At 37.4% G+C, this 17,424-nt stretch overlaps 1 pseudogene; it reads left to right on the top strand.

Annotated features, from left to right (window-relative positions):
* The first annotated feature begins 1,777 nt into the window (after window positions 1-1,777).
* LOC113352195 lies at window positions 1,778-14,537 on the top strand (annotated as a pseudogene).
* Window positions 14,538-17,424: the final 2,887 nt, after the last annotated feature.

Genomic DNA, 17,424 nt, shown 5'->3' with positions numbered 1-17,424 from the left:
TGACTCGAGGGAAAGCTACATCGACCCTGGAACTCGAGTCATGGAGATTTTGGGTGAGAAAAAAACGAAAAAGCACATCCAGGAGAGGTGCCTTGAATTTTCAGTCTAAACTCGTTGCCTTAGATTGGGAGACCAAGGTAAGAAAGTCTCTCCTAAGGAGTGCAGAAACTTGATCATGGCGCCGAGGTACACGGTTGAGTCAAGAATGTTGTGGGCGTTGGAGCCTACTTTTCCATTCTTGACAAGTCCTGACTATGATGCACTCGGTCCGAAGATACCCCACTTACGGTGCGGTCTTGTAACCATAAGCCATATCGGTGGAGGGATAAGAGGCTGCGAAAACAACTGGTTGTTGTATTACTGGATGGGAGGAGCCAACCTTAACCCGGTAGAGGTAAGCTTCCTTGAAGGGGCAATCAGGGGGAAGATAAGGACGAGACCCTCCATTAGGGATCTGAATTGTGTCAAAGGCGACAATGTAATGGGGATTTTACTCACGAGAGTACTTAGGCCTATAACATTATTGCATCAATATATCCTGAAGAGCCAAAAATACATGATATTATAAGACAAGATCAAAGGGTCCTTACATTTAGGTGTAACGACCGCCTACGATCTTGTCGCACAAAAATAAAAGATAAATAAAGGCAATATTATACCTTTACTTAGGAAGGAAACATAAGACCTTATGAGAAAAGATACATGTAAACTAATGTTGTTTTGCATGGATAGTAAAAGATTTGCAAAATTCGTATACTTGTTTCTTACAAGATATATAATAAGAGGCAAGTAGGGGAGTTAAAATAAAAATATATCATCTCTCTTGATTAAGAAACAAGTTCAAAATGTATCAAAACATAAGAAATAAATTCATATAATTAAGGAGTGCGAAGACTAAACATTGTTGGAGGGAACATCATGTTCAATTAAAGACTTTTCAGCATCAATCTTGTGGCTTGGATTTGAGTCCTTAACTTAGGCAGTAGTCTTATCAATAGAATCAATATTTCCATATTGGTCCTTCTCAAGTTGATCTTCATGTACAGAAGCATCAATATCATCTTCATGATCTTTTTCATCATCGCTTACAAATTCATAGTCACCATCCGGTTCTGGATACTTCTCGTCTTCGCTTATATTAAGAGGAGGAACAGTTACTGGAGAAAGAGAGTTGCTCAGAAGGATTTGATTAAATAAAGTCTGAGCATTAACATGAGCCTTGTGAATAACTTATTTCTCAATATTTCTGGCATTGATTTCTGCGAAATTTTGAAGATATGCGAACCGTCTTCGCGCACGGTCACGAGAAGAAGTAAGAGAGTCTTCAAGATTCGTGTAAGAAATCTCCATGTTCGCACGGTCCTTGCAAAATTTAGCTAAGTTGGACCTCAACTGGGATATAGTGGATTGATTCAACTTCTCAGACTCTGCAAAATTAATATAGAATCATAATTTGAGAGCACAAATTCAAAGAAATAAATAAAAGGATTATAAATTTAAGGCAATCAACTTAGGCTGACTACCTTCACAGAATTTAGAAAAGGCAAGAGTTTTATTCTTCATACTTTCCATAGATTTATCAAAGTCGTCACCAACTAAACCATTAATACGAGATTGAATCTTTTTTTTATCAGCAGAGAGGAATTATTCTTTTTCTTAAGGTCATCATGAGAATGCTTCAGTTAATCATATTGTTATTGAAGCTAGCTCATCTTCACAGTCAAGTTTATTTTACTTTGGATGATTTTCTCGTTCTGAGTACTTAATTCTTTAAATGATGCTTCATACTGAACTTCTAGTGAACGAAGGTATTATTCTAGATCAATGGAGTAAAGCAAACAACTTTATCAGGTAATTCACTGATGAATTTCGTATGAGATATTTTAAAGATATGAAACTGAATCATACTGCATATTTAAACACGCCGGAGTATAAAATGATTGACATGTACTAGACATATAATATTGGACATAGTCGAGTTTCTTCTTCTTTGTCAGAATTTCACCTTTTGAATTTGACGTACAGTATGAAAAAGCGGGGGTCTAACAACACCACCCAATATTTCTCTTAGCAATCTATATGGACAAACTCCAATATGTTTTTTGTGAGAATCAACTAGACAGTCAGACTCAATTAATAAAAAGATATATCAAAGAGTTTATATCTCAGTCTCTCGATTTGATTTCTACTCAGGCTAAAATCAATAGTGAGTCTTTAACAAATAGATATAACTTGGATGGTACCAAAGACCAATGTCCAAGGATCAATCAACAACCAAAAGTTGGATTAGAGAAGTTGATGATCACGAACGCACAACCTGTATTATTTCAATTATATAAAATATAATGCAGAAAATAAATAACACAGACACCAGAAGTTTTGTTAACGAGGAAACCACAAATGCAGAAAAACCCCTGGACCTAGTCCAGATTGAATACACACTGTATATTAATCCGCTACAAACACTAGCCTATTGCAAACTAACTTTGGACTGATCTATAGTTGAACCCCTACCAATCTCCCACAGATACAAGGTATAGTTGTACTCCTACGCCTCTGATCCCAACAGGACACTGCGTACTTGATTCCCTTATCGGATCTCACCCACAACTAAGAGTTTCTGCAACCCAAAATCACAGACTTGATAATAAACGAATCTGTCTCACACAGAAAAGTCTATCGAAAGGATAAATATGTCTCCCACAGATAAACCCTAGGTTTTGTTACGTCTTTAGATATAAAATCAAGGTAACATGAACCAATTGATAATCCGGATTTATATTCCCAAAGAACAGCCTAGTTTAATCAATCACCTCTCTACAATCGTTCCTGACTACACAAGCGGATTGTCGAGGAATCACAAACAATGAGACGAAGATGTTTGTGAATTCTTTATCTTTCTTATCGGAGAACTCTCACGATCTCAAGCCAATCGATCGATTGTACTCGTACGATAGAAGATGCAAGATCAGATCACATAACTACGATAAAAGTAGTATCGGTCTGGCTTCACAATCCTAATGAAGTCTTTAAGTCGTTAACTCGAGTTTAGAGAAGAAACTCAAGAGTTAATGGAGATCGACTCTAGCGAGCGCACTAGTAGCACACAGACGTGTGGGGATTAAGTTTTGCTCTTTCTAGATGTCTCCTATATATAGCCTTTCAAATCAGGGTTTTGCCTTAGGTACAAAGCAAACTCTATCCACCGTTAGATCCAAAGACATAGCTTGTCATACACACATGGGTACACGTTTACTGGGTTTGAGAAAACCATGCCCAAATGAGTACACGTATGTTGGTTCAACATGATAACCCAAAAGGTCAACCATATGAGCATCTCATATTAATCATGTTCTTGTTCACCATAACTAGTTCAATTGACTTAAATGAACTAGTTAAGAGTTGTTCAATTGCTGTGAGATCTTATGTAACTACACAAGACACAATTGAAACAAAGATGATTTGATTCGATTAGAATCGTCTCATGAACATTATAGCCATGGTTTGTATAAAACATTCCTTAATAATTAATATTTCATGTTCAGAGCACATCTTTACATCATAACCTCTTAAGCTCACAAACAAGTTCGCGGACTTAAGTTAATCGGTTGAGTTTTCCAAACTCAGCAAAAATTCTCGGTTCGAGAACTTCCGCCAGTTCGCGGACTTAGCACACAAACGAGTTTTGAAAATCCCAGCAGAAATTCTTGGTCGAGAACTTCCGTCAGTTCGCGGACTTGGCAAGCCAATTCCACAATCCTACCGATTTCTCTTGATCAATAAAGTTCGAAAACTTTGGTTCAAGGAATACATGGTTATATAATCTAAACTCTCATTTCAATTATTGAAACATTCTCAGATGGAGATATTCAGTTGTGAAGAACAACATACCTTTCTCGTCATAGCAATTTCCAAAGTGATTGAAAATTTCATGACTTTCGTCACTAGGTGAAGATAAACCTGATCAAAGCAAAACGCTTTACCAACACATGATTTCGAGTAAAAGATAAGCAATGAATACTCAGCATGAAATATCAAGTGTATATGATCTAGTCTATATAGTATACGACTTTTGTCTCATAAGAAGTAGGAGAAAAATAGATAGACTTTCGAGTGATAGATAAGTTCAAGTCTTCACATACCTTTTTGTTGATAAATTTCCACGGTTCCTTGGTGTAGATCTTCGTCGTTGTCGTTGAATCACCATGAAGTCCTTGAGCTCAACTACAGTTTTCCTATCCTAGTCCGAGACTTAGCTAATAGGCTAGAAATCAAGACTTTATAGTTTTGATCACTAACATTGACAAACATGCTTGATATGGAATACAAAAAACATAAACTATTAATGCATATGGAATACAAAAAACATAAACTTTAGTGGCTCCTATTCCATAATCAAATCTTCAACGTTCCTTGAAATCTTCGTCCTTCCAAGTACTCCAATGATCCCAAAGGTTGTAAGTTTAGTATCACCGTTGTTGAAGATCCGTAGCTATAAAATGAGAGAAACCGAGATTCTCGATCATTATTATACAATGTCATAGTATTATTATGAACATCAAAGTCCAATTCCATCACGACTTTAACAATAATACTATGGTGATATGTATCACTCCCCCTTAGTCAATACTCCATCTCGATCATGAAAATCACTCCCCCTTACACAATGATCCGAAAACCATATGTATTTGTAGTGTGAACTACAATATTTCTCCCCCTTTTTGTCAATAAAATTGGAAAAGGTACAAGAATGGGTTCATAATGAAATTTCCACAAGAGACATTTCATGCCCAAAAGAAAGACAACATATCATCTTATATCCGAAGCTAACAACATTCATCAAGGAGTTTTAAGAAGCAAGATAACCCCTGTAAAATTCCACAGCCGCACTCCCCGCAAGATATTGCCATTAAGCACAAGTTAAAAAGAACTCTCCCCCATTTGATGTCATTCCCAAAGGAACAACAAGAGCGACCTTAATTTCGGAAGAAAGGAAGGATTTTTATTTGGGCACCAAAAACCATGTGAATGATTTCTTATATCCAAAACTCAATCAAAATACTCACAAGTAAACCCATGAATATTCTAATTGGAATACGCAATTAAATCAAAACCACAAAAGTGATCAATTTAATTGAAAGTGCTCAACATAAGTAAACTCACGGAGCAACAGGCTACGACTAAGTTAATCATATGGAGGTGACTAACTTAGCCGTTCAAGTACTCAACATAAGGAAAACCTTACGGAATACGTGACTACATTAACCAATCGAACATGATAGTGTATCCTTTCATATACTCAACACAAGAATTTGTGGAATATATGAAAACTCAACTAGATTAATTAAAAGAGAACCTATAATTAATCCAATTGGAATACAAACAACCAAACTAATCACCGAAGTAATCAATTTAATTATTTTTGGGCTCAACACAAGAGAACTTATGGAACCCCGACTAAGATTATCATAGAACATGACCATCTTAACCATACATGTACTCAACATAATAAGAAAAACTTATGGAGTACAAAACTAAATAACCAAGGATGATTAATTTAGTTCATAATGCTCAACATATAGCATCTTACGGAACAACCAACAAAGCCAAGGTTAATCGACTAAGTTGTAAGGTGCTGAACATAAGACACACAATGGAGCCTTCACGGTAAAACATAGCAAGATGGATCAATGAAGATCAATACCGTGGATAACATACAAGGATCTATTCTATTTTTGCATCATTATATGCATAACAACATAATAGACTTTATCCTTGTCACACAAAAGATTTAATCCTATTTTCCATCAATTACATGATTTCATATGCATAACTTTTGTATATGTCAAAAGTCCATTCGTCCTTTCATCAATAAGAATACCGATTCATGAACGACTTTAGTTTTGACAGCAATATGGGACCTTCAAGTTCACGGACGCAAACAATACATTTCCCATAAAAATATTGCAATATATCAAACCAATAAAATACTGCAATAACAATCATCCTCCAAATATTTTTAGAATTTAATACCAATAAACATAAAAAATAAACAAGAAGATGAAAACAAAATAGCTATTTGTAGTCATTCAAAACACTAGTTATTCTTCCAACAAATCCAAAAATAAGACATACTAGGTATTAATGAAAACACGAACTACTCATCTTCTTCTTCTTCTTCCTCTTCTTCTTCTTCTTCTTCTTCATCCGAGATATTCCAAGAAGATCGAATTGTGTTCAACTCCTCCTTGAGTTCGGGAAACTTTGTTGCAACCAAGGAAATTGTTCTTGAACACACCTCACTCTAGAATCAACTTCTTTTACCCCTTCATGAATATTTTGAAGAAGTCCTATTGTAGTAGGGTTGCTAAAATCAAGAGAGGAAATTCTTTTTCGCTTATGAGCATTTTCCTTTACACGCCTAAAGGTACATGGACGAAACAACTTGGGAACTCCAATAGAATTACCAATAAATTCACACCCACAATCTTGACAAATGAGACTAACCAAGCAAGGGTATCCCAACATTTTGATGGGAGAAGTCATCGAGATCATTTGAGATATAATGAATCCACAAACACCGAGACTAGAAATACCCGAATTAAGGAAATAAACCAATTCCGCAAAGTCATGGCTCCACCGAGAATTCTCGATTGTGGAGGGAAAAAGGTTGGGAATACCAAGTTTTACAAATGCCATCAAGGATATACTAAGATCATTAGTGGGAAACTTTCCTTGACTCCAAACAACCTTCTTACCACAAAGCCTAATGGAAATATCATCACAAGTAGGAGGTTCATCAACGGGTCTAGGAAGCCGTACGTTTCCTAATGGAATATCAGTAATCCTTGAAATTAGGTCTCTATCAACAAGGAACCTTTTCTTACCAATCATGGACTTGAATTCCAATTTGTTATAATCAACATCATGAATATTGGCATAGAAAATCCTTGTAAGAGAATCAAATCCTTGACCTAGACCATCAAAGATTTTTCTAATCTTGAATTTTGAAAAACATACTAAATCTTCTTCATGCCCACTTGAAAAACCAATCCTCTTTTCTAGAATAAAACCCTTATTGGAAATTTTATCAAACACTCTATTACAAGCATCATTCACAAGCCTAATTCTAAGAGAGCTTTGATTAAAAGAAGGATTCAAGCTAGAGGATTTTGAATTTTTGGAACTCTCTTTTGTAACCTTAGAATTCACCATAGTTCTAAGAAATTGAGAGGAGCAAGAGGATAAAACCTACTTGGATAGAGCACTTCAAACACCCTCCCTCTTGATTTCTTCAAGGAAGTTCTAATGGTGGAGAACAACAAACCCTAGTTCACGTACGCGGAATAGGTAAGAAAGAAGAGAATTCGCGGACCACTCGAATATATATACACATACCTTGATCATGGGCTTGGGCTGAACAAACGTGAACCAAGAGACAAAAAGGATATTCTAGCACTTTTTCACATTAAGGTATGCAACCAAAATTAGTGAAAGACAACAAACGCAATATAAAGCAAAACAATACAGCAGTACACAACTTAAACCATTTCTTGCCCCACTTCAAGATATATACAAATGGGATAAATGCCATCATTGTTACCAAGAGGCATGATGCGCAGAAAATTTCTCATGCGGCATGTCTGGTTGATAAGTGTGAACAGCCACTGTAGTATAATCAAAATAATGATGATAGTCGGGACAGCTGAAGCTTTCTATCTTCCGTTTGTTCCGGCTAGAAGAAGGATATTTCCGATTTCTGGGTTGTACAGTATTAACAAAATTAACATGAATGATTCTTATACTTAAGAGAATTAAGTTTTTCTAAGAACTTAAAAACGCCTTCGAGCGCTTTAAACAGATCTTTGTCAATTGATTCATCACGATAGTATTCCTCATAGAGATCAAGAGTTAATCTAGAGAGTTTCCATATCCTTGAGCGTATTGAGCGTTTATCCTTCTTTTTATTTTTTCTATTAGACTTCTTCTTATCATCTAAATCTTCCCTTTTAGATGAAAAGAGATTATCATGTAACCCAGGAGGTTTTATCCATAATAATCCTCGAACAATCCTTAAGGAATTCTGGTGTGCGTTACAGATGTCAGGAGCAATCTTTCCTATTAAATTTCCCATGGATCAATTTAAAAGGAATGATCAAACACAAACTTGTTAGGTTTACAGTGTTTGCCTGCTCTGATACCAATTGAAAAAGCGGGGGTCTAACAACACCAACCAATATTTCGCTTAGCAATCTGTATGGACAAACTCCAGTATATTTTTTATGATAATCAACTAGACATTTCAGACTCAATCAATAAAAAGATATATCAAAGAGTTTATATCTCAGTCTCTCGATTTGATTTCTACTCAAGATAAAATCAATAGCGAGTCTTTATCAAAGAGAGATAACTTGGATGGTACCAAAGACCAATGTCCAAGGATCAATCAACTACAATCAACAACCAAAAGTTGGATTGTAGTTGATTGATCAATAAAAACTTGGATGGTACCAGAAGTTGATGATCACGAACGCACAACCTGTATTATTTCAATTATATAAAATATAATGCGGAAAAGAAATAACACATACACCAGAAGTTTTGTTAACGAGGAAACCACAAATGCAGAAAAACCCCGGGACCTAGTCCAGATTGAATACACACTGTATTAAGCCGCTACAGACACTAGCCTACTGCAAACTAACTTCGGACTGATCTATAGTTGAACCCCTACCAATCTCCCACTGATACAAGGTACAGTTGATCCCAGAAGGACACTGCGTACTTGATTCCCTTAGATGATCTCACCCACAACTAAGAGTTTCTGCAACCCAAAATCATAGACTTGATAATAAACGAATCTGTCTCACACAGAAAAGTCTATCGAAAGGATAAATGCGTCTCCCACAGATAAACCCTAGGTTTTGTTCCGTCTTTAGATATGTAATCAAGGTAACATGAACCAATTGATATTCCGGACTTATATTTCCGAAGAACAGTCTAGATTAATCAATCACCTCTCTACAATCCTTCCTGACTACACAAGCGGATTGTCGAGGAATCACAAACAGTGAGACGAAGATGTTTCTGACTTCTTTATCTTGCCTATCGGAGAACTCTCACGATCTCAAGCCAATCAATCAATTGTACTCGTACGATAGAAGATGCAAGATCAGATCACACAACTACGATAAAAGTATTATCGGTCTGGCTTCACAATCCTAATGAAGTCTTTAAGTCGTTAACTCGAGTTTAGAGAAGAAACTCAAGAGTTAATGGAGATCGACTCTAGCGAGCGCACTAATAGCACACAGACGTGTGGGGATTACGTTTTGCTCTTGCTAGCTGTCTCCTATATATAGCCTTTCAAATCAGGGTTTTTCCTTGGGTAAAAAGGAAACTCTATCCACCGTTATATGAAAACCTGATTTAGATTCAAGACAATATCTCTCCACCGTTAGATCGAAAGACATAGCTTGTCATACACACTTGGGTACACGTTTACTGGGTTTGATAAAACCATGCCCAAACGAGTACACGTATGTTGGTTCAACATGATAACCCAAAAGGTGTTTGTATCATCAATAAATTTGACGGGAAGCCCGCTAGTCAAAGCCCGTTATTCATGTCAATCAGTCAAGCCAATCTGCCAGAAGGAGGTTCTATGGACTAAGAGCTAGTAATGTGCATTTTTTACTTGGAAAATCATTTATCTCTCGTTTTAGCCAACACTTATCGCGTTAGAAACTGAAATTTGGGCTGTAATTTAATGTTCCTTACAGCTCCTAACCACTTAAAGTCACAGGAACTTTAATAGCCATGTGGTGGAGCTTGATTGAAAATATCAAATTTGTTAAGCAGAGATCAATGCTAACGACGAGGTTGCACCAACAAACTCAATGTACTGGATGTTTTCCTATGTGGAATGAAGAATGCGTTTATATATGTAAAGAGACTCTAGTTGCTGGTGATTCTCATGTGTCAATTATTAGCAAGGGATATTTTGACCTGCTCACATGCATGCTCTTTCCTTTCGTCTCTCTCCTCCACGGCTAAACTGGTTTGCGCATCCTGTTTCTTCTATCTATATATTTTGATTGTGCACGGTGACCTTATATACAAGTCTCATACAGTCAAATTCATGGATCTAATTACACTAGCTGTTTAAGAATTGCTATATGTGTACATACTTCTGTCAAGTATGTTTATACAATGCTACATTTAGCTTTTACAGTACTTCTACAAAAGTAACAAAGAGCTGCTGAACGTTTTGGTGTGGATGCAGGTGTTGAATATACTCCTACTTATTGGACTTGACATTTCACTGAGAAACAGACTACACCAGGAGGTCGGCAACATCTTTTATGCATATCAAGATCGACGCTTACTTGTCATGGCGGTAGCCTCACCTGCGCGTTTGATAACGAACTCATCCAAACTGTTGCACAAAGTCTTTATGAGGAGCCTGCTTGACATCCACTGAAGCTGGAAGGTTTAAAAAGAAAAAAAAATGGTGCACGGCCTTTGGAACCAAGAATAATGCCAAAAGGGGTTTTGTATGACTGTCTTAATCTAATTACTCCTTTTAATACGATTTCAGTTCTCAAGCTATATTATCTTCCCACTTGATAGCTAACTATTAATTTAATGAGATTATACTTTGAAATGCATCTAATCAACATTAGTCTCAAAGTATTTTCAGGGCAGACATGCGGTCATTTCGGACGACTACGATGTTGCGAGCATTTTTGCGTGCCACGACATGAAAAGATGCACACATCTCGAATCTGCGCGCATCTTGAGTAGTAGGATTGGCCCCCTACGCGAACTCGAGATAGCAGAAAACTTCAATACTCTTTCCATGCGCGAACAAGATGCAGCAAGGAAGTGCACCCTAGTGCAAGCATTAAGCAGCATGACACTCATAATTCGTTGGGGGCGAGTTGCATATCACCTCAAACGCGGTAACCACCTCTTGGGGGCGAGATATATAACACTTCGGCTAAGATTTTGTAGCTAAGTTCTTGAAATTGTGTTGATTTTTAGTCCATAGCTTGATCGAGATCAAAGTTCGTGTAAGCTTTTATAGCTAAGTTCGCGGAGTTGTGTAGATTTTTAATCCACAGCTTGATCGAGATCAAAGTTCGTGTAAGCTTTTATAGCTAAGTTCGTGGATAGCGACATGATCGAGTTCGAGGTTCGTGGATAGCAACATTATCAGGTGCGAGATGAGGATTTCTTAGACCCTTCAATATTTAGCCTTGCATCACTTCGCAAGCACTTAAAGCCTCACCTTGCACGTGAGCACTTAAGTCTTGCTTCCGCAAGCATAAAATCTCGTCTTTCATGCGAGTAGGAAAGACTTGCACCTAGGCAAGCACAAAGTCTCGTCTCAACCACGATCCCAATGCCCGATATTGGTCCAAAGACTCGTACTCAACACAAGCGACAACCAGCCTGCCCGAGCAGCAAGCGCTTCATCCTTGTTACGTTGCGAGCAAAAAGCCTTGCCCCAGCTGCAAGCACACTACATTCCTCAAGTCTCGGCTAGCTCTCGAGCATCAAAAGTCCACCACGTGGCAAAAAGTATCGCCTATCACGTGAGAAAATGTTTTGCAGGTAATTACAGTTGGGGGCGTCTTTGTAATATCTCTACTCACGCTTGGGGGCGAGTCTCATCATCAACAGTCGACACGGAAGGATAAATAAAATTCTTAACCACCAACAACTTGGAGGTTAAGAAGGGGCGATGTTTGTACCATCAATAAATTTGACGGGAAGCCCGCTAGTCAAAGCCCGTTATTCCTGTAAATCAGTCAAGCCAGTCTGCCAGAAGGTCATGCCATTCAAAGCTCAATCAACAGCATGCATGCAGGGAAATTCAATGCAATTTATGTCAGGGAGCCATGCAGGGAAATTATTACAACATGCATGCAAGGAAAGTTAATACCATTTATGCTTACCTCACAATTAGGGTAAGACCCTTATTCACAATTGTATAAATACAGAAAATGCTAACCCTAGTAAGAGGAGGGGAGACCAAGAAAAACCCTAGTGGGAAAGCAATTGTAATACGATCAATAAAATAACTCCACTTATAGAGATTCATCTGTGGATGTAGGCACAATGCCTAACCACGTAAAATCCTTTGTCTTCTTCATTTTTCCCCAATTCATTTTTAACCTAATTTTACCCTAATCTTCACTAATCATCAACAAATCATCATCGTGTTCATGCCCAAAAATAATTTTGGGTACAAACAATCAACCATATGAGCATCTCATATTAATCATGTTCTTCTTCACCATAACTAGTTCAATTGACTCAAATGAACTAGTTAAGAGTTGTTCAATTGCTATGAGATCTTATGTAACTACATAAGACACAATCGAAACAAAGATGATTCGATTCGATTAGAATCGGCTCACGAACATTATAGCCACGGTTTGCATAAATCATTCCTTAATAATTAATGTTTCATGTTCAGAGCACATCTTTAGATCATAACCTATTAATCTCACAAACAAGTTCGCGGACTTAAGTGAATCGTTTGAGTTTTCCAAACTCAGCAGAAATTCTCGGGTCGAGAACTTCCGCCAGTTCGCGACTGGGATCGCGGACTTAGCACACAAACGAGTTTTGGAAATCCCAGCAGAAATTCTCGGTCGAGAACTTCCGTCAGTTCACGAACTGAGTCTGCGGACTGGGTTCGCGGACTTGGAAAGCCAATTCCATAATCCTACCGATTTCTCTTGATCAACAAAGTTCGAAAACTTCGGTTCAAGGGATACATGGTTATATATTCTAAACTCTTATTTCAATAATTGAAACATTCTCAGAGGGGGATATTCAGTCGTGAAGAACAACATACCTTTCTCGTCAGAGCAATTTCCATAGTGATTGAACCTTTCATGACTTTCGTCACTAGGTGAAGATAAACCTGATCAAAGAGAAACGCTTTACCAACACATGATTTCGAGTAAAAGATAAGCAATGAATACTCAGCTCGAAATATCAAGTGTATATGATCTAGTCTATATAGCATACGAATTTTGTCTCATAAAAAGTAGGAGAAGAATAGATAGAATTTCGAGTGATAGATAAGTTCAAGTCTTCACATACCTTTTTGTTGATGAAGTTCCACGGTTCCTTGGTGTAGATCTTCGTCGTTGTCGTTGAATCACCATGAAGTCCTTGAGCTCAACTATACTTTTCCTATCCTAGTCCGAGACTTAGCTAATAGGCTAGAAATCAAGACTTTATAGTTTTGATCACTAACATTGACAAACATGCTTGATATAGAAACGCATGCGAGATTGGCTGAGCTATGCTCTAACACAGTATATCTTGGAGACAAATGTGTACCCAATGAGGCTGAAGTTATAAAGGAGCTAAGAGAAATACTGTTACCCAACCATGGTAAGTGTTTTAGACTTACCATGAAGTCTTCAACATATTTACCCACTAGTTTCTACTGCGTTTTGTTATTTTTTTATTTTGATCTAACAATCTTCAATTTTTGACTCTAATTGCAGGAGCGTGATGCTTTGTGCAGCAGATGTAGGTTCGATAATGTCTCTACTTCTAAAGCTCACCAATGCAAAAAAGACGATTGAGATTGGAGTCTACACTGGATACTCACTCTTTGTCACTGCTCTTGCACTTACCCAAAATGGCAAAGTTATTTTCTATCACATATCACTATGTGCATTCTATTATTGTAATCCAATGAATTTGTACCAACCGAAAAATAGTCCCGGGTTTCCTTTGGGGACATGGCTTCAAGTAATTTGTTTGTGAAAGTTATGATCTCTAATAGAGATTGATATTCACGGCCAATGCCAAATTTACCCACATGATTTTTTTCGGGAATTTTCTCTGTGGGTTACTCATTATATTTGCTCTAATATCTGTATATAATAGACTGATGTATTCTAAAGTGGAATCATAAAACCTAATTTAATCACTCATTAATTTGGTCATATTTCACCAGTTAATGTACTATACACTTCACATAACGCAGGTCATAGCCATTAATTTGGTCACCAGTTAAGTTAGTTCGAGATTGGACTTCCGTTCTTTAAAAACGCTACGGTAGAACATAAGGTGGAGTTCATTGAGTCTATTGCTCTCCCTGTTCTTGACAAACTACTAGAAGATGTAAGTACATGCAATAGTCTTCGACAGTGTTCATCATATACCCGGGTTTAAATTAATTAATATACCTGAAGCTTTTCTCATTAATCGTGTGCATCCAAACAATGAAGGATCATTTGACTATGCATTCGCTGACGCTGACAAGGGAAATTACATAAATTATCATGAAAGACTACTAAAACTAGTCAGGGTCGGAGGAATGATTCTCTACGATAACACACTTTGGTAATTGGAAAGATGAATCTTCACTTGATGAACATATGAAGAGTGTTAAAGATGTCTTTGTTGATTTAAACAAGAAACTAGCATCTGTTTCTCGCATTCAAATTTCACAACTCCCTGTTGGTGATGGTCTCACAATATGCATGCGGCTTTATTGACATATTTACTATCTCATATTAATGTAAAACTGTATTAGATTGTTGAAAATCGAATGCTTCGGATAAATAAATCAAAACAAACATAGTCGACCTTGATGGTCACCAATTTAATTGGTTAATTTGGTTTAGATGGCGTTTCTTAAGGTTTGACAGTCCCTTTTAAACGTGACTCAGGTTGCCAACTTATAATAGTCTACTGGTACATATTTGAACAACCTCACAAATTTTGCATCAAATGTTCTGTTTATCGTCGTCAGTGTAGGATCGAGCAAGAGAGAGGAGAGCACACGCGGAAGCAAATAAAAGACTACATTGATAATCAAACTCGGTGTACAATTCTTTATGGCTCAATAGCCTATTTATAGTCTCACAAACTTGACGATCACTCAAAGCACTTTCCTAATAAAAACAAAGTCTAGATAAATCATACTTCTAGAAACACAAAGAAACTCTAAATATAATAAAACTCTAAAAAAAGAAACCAACACAACTTGCTCTTCTAGTTAACCCGAACTTCCAAATATCGCACAGTGTGTCAACATCGTGTGTTGATCCAACTTGACTGCGTCAACTGCAGCAGTTGATCCATTCGGACTGGATCCACGAACCAAATCCATATCTTGGTTTAACTTCCAACATCCTCCCTTAAACCAAGATATCATTCAACGACAATTCCGTAACCCTCTTCTTCCATTGATAAACGTTTGCACGTCCTTGTCTTTTATCATTTTTTATTCCTCTTCTTCCATTGATAAACGTTAACACGTTCTTGTCTTTTCTCATACCAGAATTTCGTCATCATTAACAAACTCAATTCACAAACCAATCTTCTTCACAGCAATCATCAAACACTAACTTCACATTCTTCTTCATCGCAGCGGAACACAAACCTTTTTTTGCAAGCTAGAAACACCTCATTGTGCTCTATACAACTTTCTAATCAAACACAAAAACAAACTCATCATCGAGCATTGTAGCTCATCCACTCAACTCTTGTTTACCTACTTTACAGGCAGGATTTCCACACTCTTCAAATTCCACACTGGAATTTCTTCACTTCTCTAGCCAAATCCCCACTGGGATTGCTTCACACAACACTAAGCCAAATCCCCACTGGGATTGCTTCACAAACCTCTAAGCCAATCCACACTGGGATTGCTTCACTCAACTTGTAGACTTTACTCGCCTATAATCTTGTTTCATGCTCACGCAAAAACACCTCATTGTGCTCTATACAACTTTCTAATCAAACACAAAAACAAACTCATCATCGAGCATTGTAGCTCATCCACTCAACTCTTGTTTACCTACTTTACAGGTAGTATTTCCACACTCTTCAAATTCCACACTGGAATTTCTTCACTTCTCTAGCCAAATCCCCACTGAGATTGCTTCACACAACACTAAGCCAAATCCCCACTGAGATTGCTTCACACAACTCTAAGCCAATCCACACTGGGATTGCTTCACTCAACTTGCAGACTTTACTCGCCTACAATCTTGTTTCACGCTAACAACCTTGTGACATCTCTTAAATCTCTCATCATCACCTGGTGATTACTTCTCTTTCTTCATAAACTTGTTGTTGTTTTTTCTTCTCTATTTCAGTCACGCTTCTGCCACAAGCTCTAACTTTTCTTCCAAAGTCTTCCAGAGTTTGTAGGCTTTCCAAGTTTCTTCCACAAACTCTTCAACCAACATGTTTGAGCTTAACATGATACCATCCTCCCTTAAGCTCAAACATAACCACCCAACATACCTTGTCATTTTAAGTTTCTGAATTCTAGTCAACTTAATCAAACAGTACCAGTCCTTTTTTACTGAAATACCCTTGATCCGCCATCAAACTGTACCAGTCCTTTTTTGAATGCAATACAAGCTTTGATCCTCCATCCTCATTGAATTCGAATTCATGACTTAACCCTTTGAATCAACCAGTCACCCAAAACTTCTTCAAACTCTTACCTTTGAACCATTCTTGAACTTCTTCAAACACTTTAACAGCTTTCTGCGACACCTTTGCCATTTAACTGTTACACTTTTCCAATGTCACAATTCTTTCGTCACTGTCACAACTGTGACACTTTCTTCTGTTACATCGTGTAACAATTCTTCAGTAACACTTAACTTTAACAACATTTTGTCACACTACTGTTCTTCTGCAACTGTAACGCTGACCTTTGTAACAATCTTCCAATAACACTTTTTTTTTAAGGTATCACCGCAAAGAATTGCAGACCTTTCCTTAAAAGCAGCATCTTGTGTTTCTTCTCGATCTTTATGTTGTTATCTCGACCAGACTATCAGTTCCATATTAAGGTCCGGTCCATCACCGTAATCAACCTGAGTTACTTCTCCGTAACACTTCTTCGATCATCATTGAACTCTGACAGCAGCTCCATTCTAATTCTCATCACCAGCCGGTAGCAAACACCATAAGTCACTACTCGAGTATCTCTGCCATACTATGTTCTCAACCAAGAACTACCAAAACACACAGAGCGCAAGTAATTTGCGTATCTCTGCATTGACAACAAACACCAATTCTCTCCAGCTTTAGAGATCAATTTCATGTTGTATTCGGACCTGTATAACTCACTCTAACCCTATCAGCACACCTACGACATCAACCACTAAAATTACTCGTACCCAAACTTGTGCATCCACCGCGGCTTCAAATCACCTCCAACACCTTCCTCTTCATATTTCGGTACCAAACACAACAACATCAAAGATTCAAAAAAAAAAAACTCAACCAGATACTCGGCTTTCCTAAACCCTAAACCATCTGCTCAAATCTATTAGCACAGCTTCTTCTCAATATGATACAAACCCTAAATCAATACCATTAATACGCTGTAACCAACTTCATTCTTTGTCTTTCATC

The sequence above is a fragment of the Papaver somniferum genome, chromosome 2 (genome assembly GCF_003573695.1).
Source record: "Papaver somniferum cultivar HN1 chromosome 2, ASM357369v1, whole genome shotgun sequence".
In the NCBI taxonomy this organism is placed as follows: domain Eukaryota; kingdom Viridiplantae; phylum Streptophyta; class Magnoliopsida; order Ranunculales; family Papaveraceae; genus Papaver; species Papaver somniferum.
Note: the sequence above shows the minus strand (reverse complement) of the source record. Positions and strands in the feature narration are given on the sequence as shown.